At 25.7% G+C, this 8,759-nt stretch overlaps 1 long non-coding RNA gene across 1 annotated transcript; it reads left to right on the plus strand.

The window, feature by feature from the left end:
* Positions 1-1,140: 1,140 nt before the first annotated feature.
* Positions 1,141-7,909, plus strand: LOC145938509 (uncharacterized). Its single transcript, XR_014425719.1, has 7 exons — positions 1,141-1,481; positions 1,583-1,733; positions 2,111-2,197; positions 3,138-3,340; positions 6,271-6,327; positions 6,825-7,268; positions 7,730-7,909. It is a non-coding gene; the product is annotated as an uncharacterized LOC145938509 (long non-coding RNA).
* The last annotated feature ends 850 nt before the right edge of the window (positions 7,910-8,759 follow it).

Raw genomic sequence — 8,759 nt, forward strand, 5'->3', positions numbered from 1 at the left:
CTTGGCGTGCTGCGCGTTTCGTAACTGGCACAAGCCTGTTTGTTGTTAGATGCATTTTCGGTTGTTCGTGATCAACGTTTTAATTTTATTAATGACATTTCATTATTTTTGCAGAATGCAATAAAATGGCGAAAACTATGATAAAACGCTCGAATGATACTTGTATTGAGAAAAATTCTAAATTTATTTAAAAAATAATATTTTAATTTTACCCGCTCTTGAACGGGTAATAAAAAAATAATAAATTAGTAATTTACTCTTATTTATATTTCTCTTTTCTATTTTTTAATATATCGAGATATTTATTATATATTAGAACAACACAACTCGCGCTTGCCATTCTTCGGTTTTATGTTTAAAAAAAATGGTATATTAAAATAATAATTATAAAGTTTGTTTAAATACGATTAATATTTTCTCACAAGAAATTAGCTGATTAAAGCGTTAATTTGCTAAATAAATTTTAAAATAATAATATACCGCCGAACGCCGAGCCAAGCCGAGCTCCGAGCGCGCACGCCATTCTTACGCTGGACCCCCACCACTACGATTTGGGACTCGGCCATCTTGTCGCACGTGTCACGTGTTGCGCGCCATACTTACGGTGGACCCCCACCACTACGATTTGGGACTCGGCCATCTTGTCGCACGTGTCACGTGTTGCGCGCCATACTTACGGTGGACCCCCACCACTACGATTTGGGACTCGGCCATCTTGTCGCACGTGTCACGTGTTGCGCGCCATACTTACGCTGGACCCCCACCACTACGACTCGGCCATCTTGTCGCAACGTGTGACGTGTGCGCGTTGCGCGTCCCGTAACTGGCAGTGCCAGTCCGGCAGTCCGACACTCGACGTCAGTATTGCTGTTGCTAGGTATACTTTCGATTGTTCGCACGCGCGATCAACCTTTGCGCGCTCATCGCCGATCCGCGACAGTACGAGCGTGAATTTAGTGTTTTTAAGTGCTTAATTATCATATAAATCCGATCGCGTCGCGAAATCGTGTACCAACATCGTGGTCGCGATCGCACGAGCGAGTCTCTGCTGCAGGTATATCACAAGCACTTTACAATTCTGTTAATCAACTGTTATATTTAAACAAATAATTTGAAAATTAAAATATAATCTATTACATTTATATTATTGATAAGATCATGTAGATGCACTGTTTGATTGCATGTTTGGATTTATGATAGGTGTTGAAACGCAGAAGATATCATATATGGAAGATGCAATTTCTCCTAAGGATACACATGTACATATGAATTATGGCAGTGCAGATGTCACACAGACATTTTTCTGGCTTTTACAAAAATCTGTTTCCATACAAATTGTGCAAATCAAATTAAAAAATTGGAGGATGAGTTGCTTTTGGATCTCTCAAATAAAGATATATTTCTGTCATGTGGATTTAAATGTATGTAGGAGAAAACATTTATTGTTAAAAAGCCAAAACAACAAACAGGGAAGAATACAGGTATCTTTCTTTTCACTTTTCTTATAAAAAGAGTTATATATATTTTTTCTTCCCTAATATACAAATTTATATATAAAACTGTACCGAAACTTATGCGACAGGTGGGCGATGAATGCTTAATAGCATCTTTGAGCTTGTTTCAACTTGAGTTGTTCAGTATTATTGGAACCCATAATGTTCATATTCAAAAATGATCTTTAGGAGATCCAGAAGATCCTTATGATGAAAGTTATTTAAGTATTCATTTTATGCGTAAGTATTCATTTTTCAAACAAGTATATCTCTGTTTGAAGTATTATGTAAAATTTTTCTACAAAGTATTATTTATGTAAAAAAAAGAATAGAAAGTAAAACAATTTATATAGCACAGTATCAATTATATAAAATAAAGATAAGTATTTTAAAAATGTATTTTTAATATTTATATGAAAACTTGGAAATTTATTTAGATATATAATATTTAGATATAAAATTAATTTTCATTTCTTTGGAAATATTTATTAAGTTTTTTTTGTATTATATACCATTTTATTAAGATTATTATTATATACAATTTTCAAACTTTGGAAATTTATTAAGATATTTATATTTAGATATAATTAATTTTCATATATTCTATTAATTTACAGATAATGCTGTTGACGTGCAGTAATACGCGTCTTTTCATACTCTCAAAAGTTCGTCTGAATTATTCGGAAAATATATTTCGCGAAGAAGTAAGTAATGCACTTTACACAAGCAATAATGTGCACCTTTAGATATCTTCGAAAATACACATTAAAGTTATTAGAAGATTTTGCGAAAAAATGTGAATAGTGCAAACGCAGTAATGTATCTTTTAATATGCTTGAAAATTTATTTCTGAGTTAGAAGAATAAAAGTTTTACAAAGAGATCAGTGGAACTTTACAGTAATGCAAAATTTTATGTGATAAATTCGTAACTTAAAAATAAAATGTGCATATTTATATTTATCAGTATATAATTTTACTTTTATGCATTGACAAAAACATTTCTTTCTTTTAAGTTTGGGATTTTTAATTGCAATTTATTTAAATAATACCATAAAGAAACAAATGTTTTGTAATATTAACGCGTGTTTTGTAATATTCTAGTAATAAAAGTGCGAGATAGTCTGTAGAGACTGAAAGCATTTATTTTAAAAGGTCAAAAGAAAAAAACAATAACAATGATCAGTAGAAACAGTAAACCGCTGAAAGCATAACGTAAAGCACTCACTGAGCCATTTCTTCTGCTGAAAGCAGCCTGTACAGTTGTGTGTGGTTTTTTCATCAAGAAAATAAAGTGATTTATATTTGAAATAAAGTGATTTATATTTGAATTGTTAGAACGTTAAAATGCCAAGCGAGGTGATAACTTTGCAGCTTGGCCAATGTGGCAATCAAAGTATTACATGTTATTTTGTCTCATATAATATAAATCCTTTTCATACGTTTTATAATTTTTTGATACAAATGCTATGATATTTCCAAACACTTGCAAATATGAAAATAACGAATATCTTTATCGTCTTTTTTTTACATTATGCCTCAATTTTACAAACTTAAAATTTCTCTTTTATTATAATTTGTAATAAAACCTATATATTTTCTTTCTTAGAATAAAATTTATATATTTTTATACATTTTATTTATAGTTGGATTTGAGTTTTGGAAGAGATTATGCACAGAGCATGGAATCAGCCCAGAAGGAATCCTGGAAGATTATGCAATAGAGGGAACGGATAGAAAGGATGTCTTTTTTTATCAAGCAGATGATGAGCATTACGTACCACGAGCTGTGTTATTAGATTTAGAGCCCAGGGTTATTCATATTATTATGAATTTTCCATATTCAAAGGTAGTACGCATCTGGAATATGTATGTACATTTATGTTTATGCATATATATGAATATGTATGTACATTTATGTTTATGCATATATATGAATAGTATGTACATTTATGATTATGCATATATATGAATATGTATGTACATTTATGATTATGCATATATATGAATATGTATGTACATTTATGATTATGCATATATATGAATATGTATGTACATTTATGATTATGCATATATATGAATATGTATGTACATTTATGATTATGCATATATATGAATATGTATGTACATTTATGATTATGCATATATATGAATATGTATGTACATTTATGATTATGCATATATATGAATATGTATGTACATTTATGATTATGCATATATATGAATATGTATGTACATTTATGATTATGCATATATATGAATATGTATGTACATTTATGTTTATGCATATATATGAATATGTATGTACATTTATGTTTATGCATATATATGAATATGTATGTACATTTATGTTTATGCATATATATGAATATGTATGTACATTTATGTTTATGCATATATATGAATATGTATGTACATTTATGATTATGCATATATATGAATATGTATGTACATTTATGATTATGCATATATATGAATATGTATGTACATTTATGATTATGCATATATATGAATATGTATGTACATTTATGATTATGCATATATATGAATATGTATGTACATTTATGATTATGCATATATATGAATATGTATGTACATTTATGATTATGCATATATATGAATATGTATGTACATTTATGTTTATGCATATATATGAATATGTATGTACATTTATGTTTATGCATATATATGAATATGTATGTACATTTATGTTTATGCATATATATGAATATGTATGTACATTTATGTTTATGCATATATATGAATATGTATGTACATTTATGTTTATGCATATATATGAATATGTATGTACATTTATGTTTATGCATATATATGAATATGTATGTACATTTATGTTTATGCATATATATGAATATGTATGTACATTTATGTTTATGCATATATATGAATATGTATGTACATTTATGTTTATGCATATATATGAATATGTATGTACATTTATGATTATGCATATATATGAATATGTATGTACATTTATGATTATGCATATATATGAATATGTATGTACATTTATGATTATGCATATATATGAATATGTATGTACATTTATGTTTATGCATATATATGAATATGTATGTACATTTATGATTATGCATATATATGAATATGTATGTACATTTATGATTATGCATATATATGAATATGTATGTACATTTATGATTATGCATATATATGAATATGTATGTACATTTATGATTATGCATATATATGAATATGTATGTACATTTATGATTATGCATATATATGAATATGTATGTACATTTATGATTATGCATATATATGAATATGTATGTACATTTATGATTATGCATATATATGAATATGTATGTACATTTATGTTTATGCATATATATGAATATGTATGTACATTTATGTTTATGCATATATATGAATATGTATGTACATTTATGTTTATGCATATATATGAATATGTATGTACATTTATGTTTATGCATATATATGAATATGTATGTACATTTATGATTATGCATATATATGAATATGTATGTACATTTATGATTATGCATATATATGAATATGTATGTACATTTATGATTATGCATATATATGAATATGTATGTACATTTATGATTATGCATATATATGAATATGTATGTACATTTATGTTTATGCATATATATGAATATGTATGTACATTTATGTTTATGCATATATATGAATATGTATGTACATTTATGTTTATGCATATATATGAATATGTATGTACATTTATGTTTATGCATATATATGAATATGTATGTACATTTATGTTTATGCATATATATGAATATGTATGTACATTTATGTTTATGCATATATATGAATATGTATGTACATTTATGTTTATGCATATATATGAATATGTATGTACATTTATGTTTATGCATATATATGAATATGTATGTACATTTATGATTATGCATATATATGAATATGTATGTACATTTATGATTATGCATATATATGAATATGTATGTACATTTATGATTATGCATATATATGAATATGTATGTACATTTATGATTATGCATATATATGAATATGTATGTACATTTATGTTTATGCATATATATGAATATGTATGTACATTTATGTTTATGCATATATATGAATATGTATGTACATTTATGATTATGCATATATATGAATATGTATGTACATTTATGTTTATGCATATATATGAATATGTATGTACATTTATGATTATGCATATATATGAATATGTATGTACATTTATGTTTATGCATATATATGAATATGTATGTACATTTATGATTATGCATATATATGAATATGTATGTACATTTATGTTTATGCATATATATGAATATGTATGTACATTTATGATTATGCATATATATGAATATGTATGTACATTTATGTTTATGCATATATATGAATATGTATGTACATTTATGATTATGCATATATATGAATATGTATGTACATTTATGTTTATGCATATATATGAATATGTATGTACATTTATGTTTATGCATATATATGAATATGTATGTACATTTATGATTATGCATATATATGATTTTTAATATTTATATGAAAACTTGGAAATTTATTTAGATATATAATATTTATATATAAAATTAATTTTCATTTCTTTGGAAATTTATTAAGTTTTTTTTTATTATATACAATTTTATTAAGATTATTATTATATACAATTTTCAAACTTTGGAAATTTATTAAGATATTTATATTTAGATATAATTAATTTTCATATATTCTATTAATTTACAGATAATGCTGTTGACGTGCAGTAATACGCGTCTTTTCATACTCTCATTTCGCGAAGAAGTAAGTAATGCACTTTACACAAGCAATAATGTGCACCTTTAGATATCTTCGAAAATACACATTAAAGTTATTAGAAGATTTTGCGAAAAAATGTGAATAGTGCAAACGCAGTAATGTATCTTTTAATATGCTTGAAAATTCATTTCTGAGTTAGAAGAATATGTTTTACAAAGAGATCAGTGGAACTTTACAGTAATGCACAATTTTATGTGATAAATTCGTAAATTAAAAATAAAATGTGCATATTTATATTTATCAGTATATAATTTTACTTTTATGCATTAACAAAAACATTTCTTTCTTCTGTTTGGGATTTTTAATTGCAATTTATTAATTTTGTTCACATAGAACGTGCTTTTCCAGGAAGCTGCTGCATGTAATTAATATATATTAACAATTTTCGCTTTTCTTTTAACTGGATTTAGACACAATTGTTTTGATTAAATACTTAATGACTATTTTTTTATTTTGAAAATTTATTATTTTCTCTTTCGCAGACTGAAGAAGAAGGCACTGAGGAAGAGTTTGCGAATCTTGCCGAAGATGAGAGAATTTTAAAGCTGTCATAATTCGTCGAAAACATTATTATTCATTATATGGAATTATAGAGCAATACATTTATTGGTATGTGGCATCAGCGTTCTGGGAAAAATTCGAGAATACAGAATACAGCCAACAGGGAATTGTTCAAGCATGCTGTGGACGATCTGTACATTATGTTTACGGAGTTTCTACTTGTTCTAAAAATGTTGGAATATATAAGAAGAACAAGGATGTGGCTACGGATTCGCAAAGCACCAAAAATGATATGGAGACACAATTCAAGCTCATTGTCAGAGCTACATTGTTGAACCAATTACTATTGTGTCACGATTGTACTATAGACCAGATCTATAAAGTTGCCTTTAATGTATTCTGCAATTCAGACAACTCTTCTCAAGGTAAATATTTATCTTAATATAATCACTTTGTGATCTAATACTTATGAGATATATACAGAAATATATGTCTTAAATCAGATATATCAATTAATAGAAAACTAGTTGATCTGAAATTATTGGAGAGACTCGTAGGAAATTGCACTCACATATCATTAATTTATATTCGTATCAAGAATCATCTAATTAAAAAAACATGCGACAACATTTGACAAGTCATAATAGATTTCATTAGAAAACGTATGTGAACGTTTTTATCTCTCTCTTTTTATTAATCTCATATAATTTATAATAATAATTATAATAATTATAGTAATATCTATGATGTAATGTTTTATTTTACAACGTTAATCCCAGTAAACCGCGAAATTTCATTAGTCGCGTTATAAAAGCAGCTGTGTGTTGTACTGGCTGGCTTCAGTTTTGTATAGCGTCAGTATTAAATATAGAATTTGTATTTTCAGTTAAAACAGTGCAGAAGGTGTCTGACATAATCTCTACCCTGGTGAAGGTGTACAGCAGTCAGGATTTATTTGTCAATGAGCATCGCACAATTTAGTGAAGGAGAGTATCAAGCTGCAACTCAACTCGATTATCTTAGTTGGATTCCAAGCAAAATAGATACATAAAATATCTAAGAAATACAAAATATAAGTGTGATCATAAATATAAAATTATATTATATTATATATTATATAAATATTATATAAAATATTATATTATTAAATATAAAATATTATATTAGAAGAAAAATATTTCTATTGCTTGTTTTCAAAATTAAATAACTTTTTCTAAGATTATTATTCTAGAATTTTAGAAAATATAATGGGAGTGACTAATTTTTTATAATTCCATTGTTCTGATATTTCTGATTATCTTATATTAGAAAATATATTGTTACCTGAAATAAATATTTTATATTTAATAAATATATTTTCTAAAATTCAATATATATATGAATATGTGATATAAATTTCACGCGCATGCGCGAGAAATCCAATATACGATTTATTAAAATTATTATTGATTAATAATACGTAAAAAATAATATAATAATGTATTTTATATTTTATTTATAATATAAATATATATCTATTATTTATTTTTATTATTTATATTTTTTTATTGTAATATATAATTTAATTTATTTTTATTTATGCAAGACCGTGATTACAATAAATTGTACAGAAAACAGAAAAATATACATTTAATAATAATAAAACATCATTAATTCTACTAATTTCTTACTAATTCTATTTTTCATTTAACGGCTTGTCGATTAGCGATTTTTATTTATTTATTTGATTTATAATCTCAGGACTCTTGCGCTTATTCAGTGGCAGAATCTGCGAGAAAAATCAGTTTTCATATATTTTTGTTATTAATTTACAGATAATTATTAATGCAATTAACGTGCAATAATATGAGTCTTTTAATATCTTCGATAATTCATCTAAATTAATAGATTATATTTTGCGAAGAGATTTAACGAGC

This window comes from Prenolepis imparis, unplaced genomic scaffold (genome assembly GCF_030444845.1).
Source record: "Prenolepis imparis isolate NDT839.2.m4 unplaced genomic scaffold, iyPreImpa1.0 SCAF_7, whole genome shotgun sequence".
Lineage (NCBI taxonomy): Eukaryota > Metazoa > Arthropoda > Insecta > Hymenoptera > Formicidae > Prenolepis > Prenolepis imparis.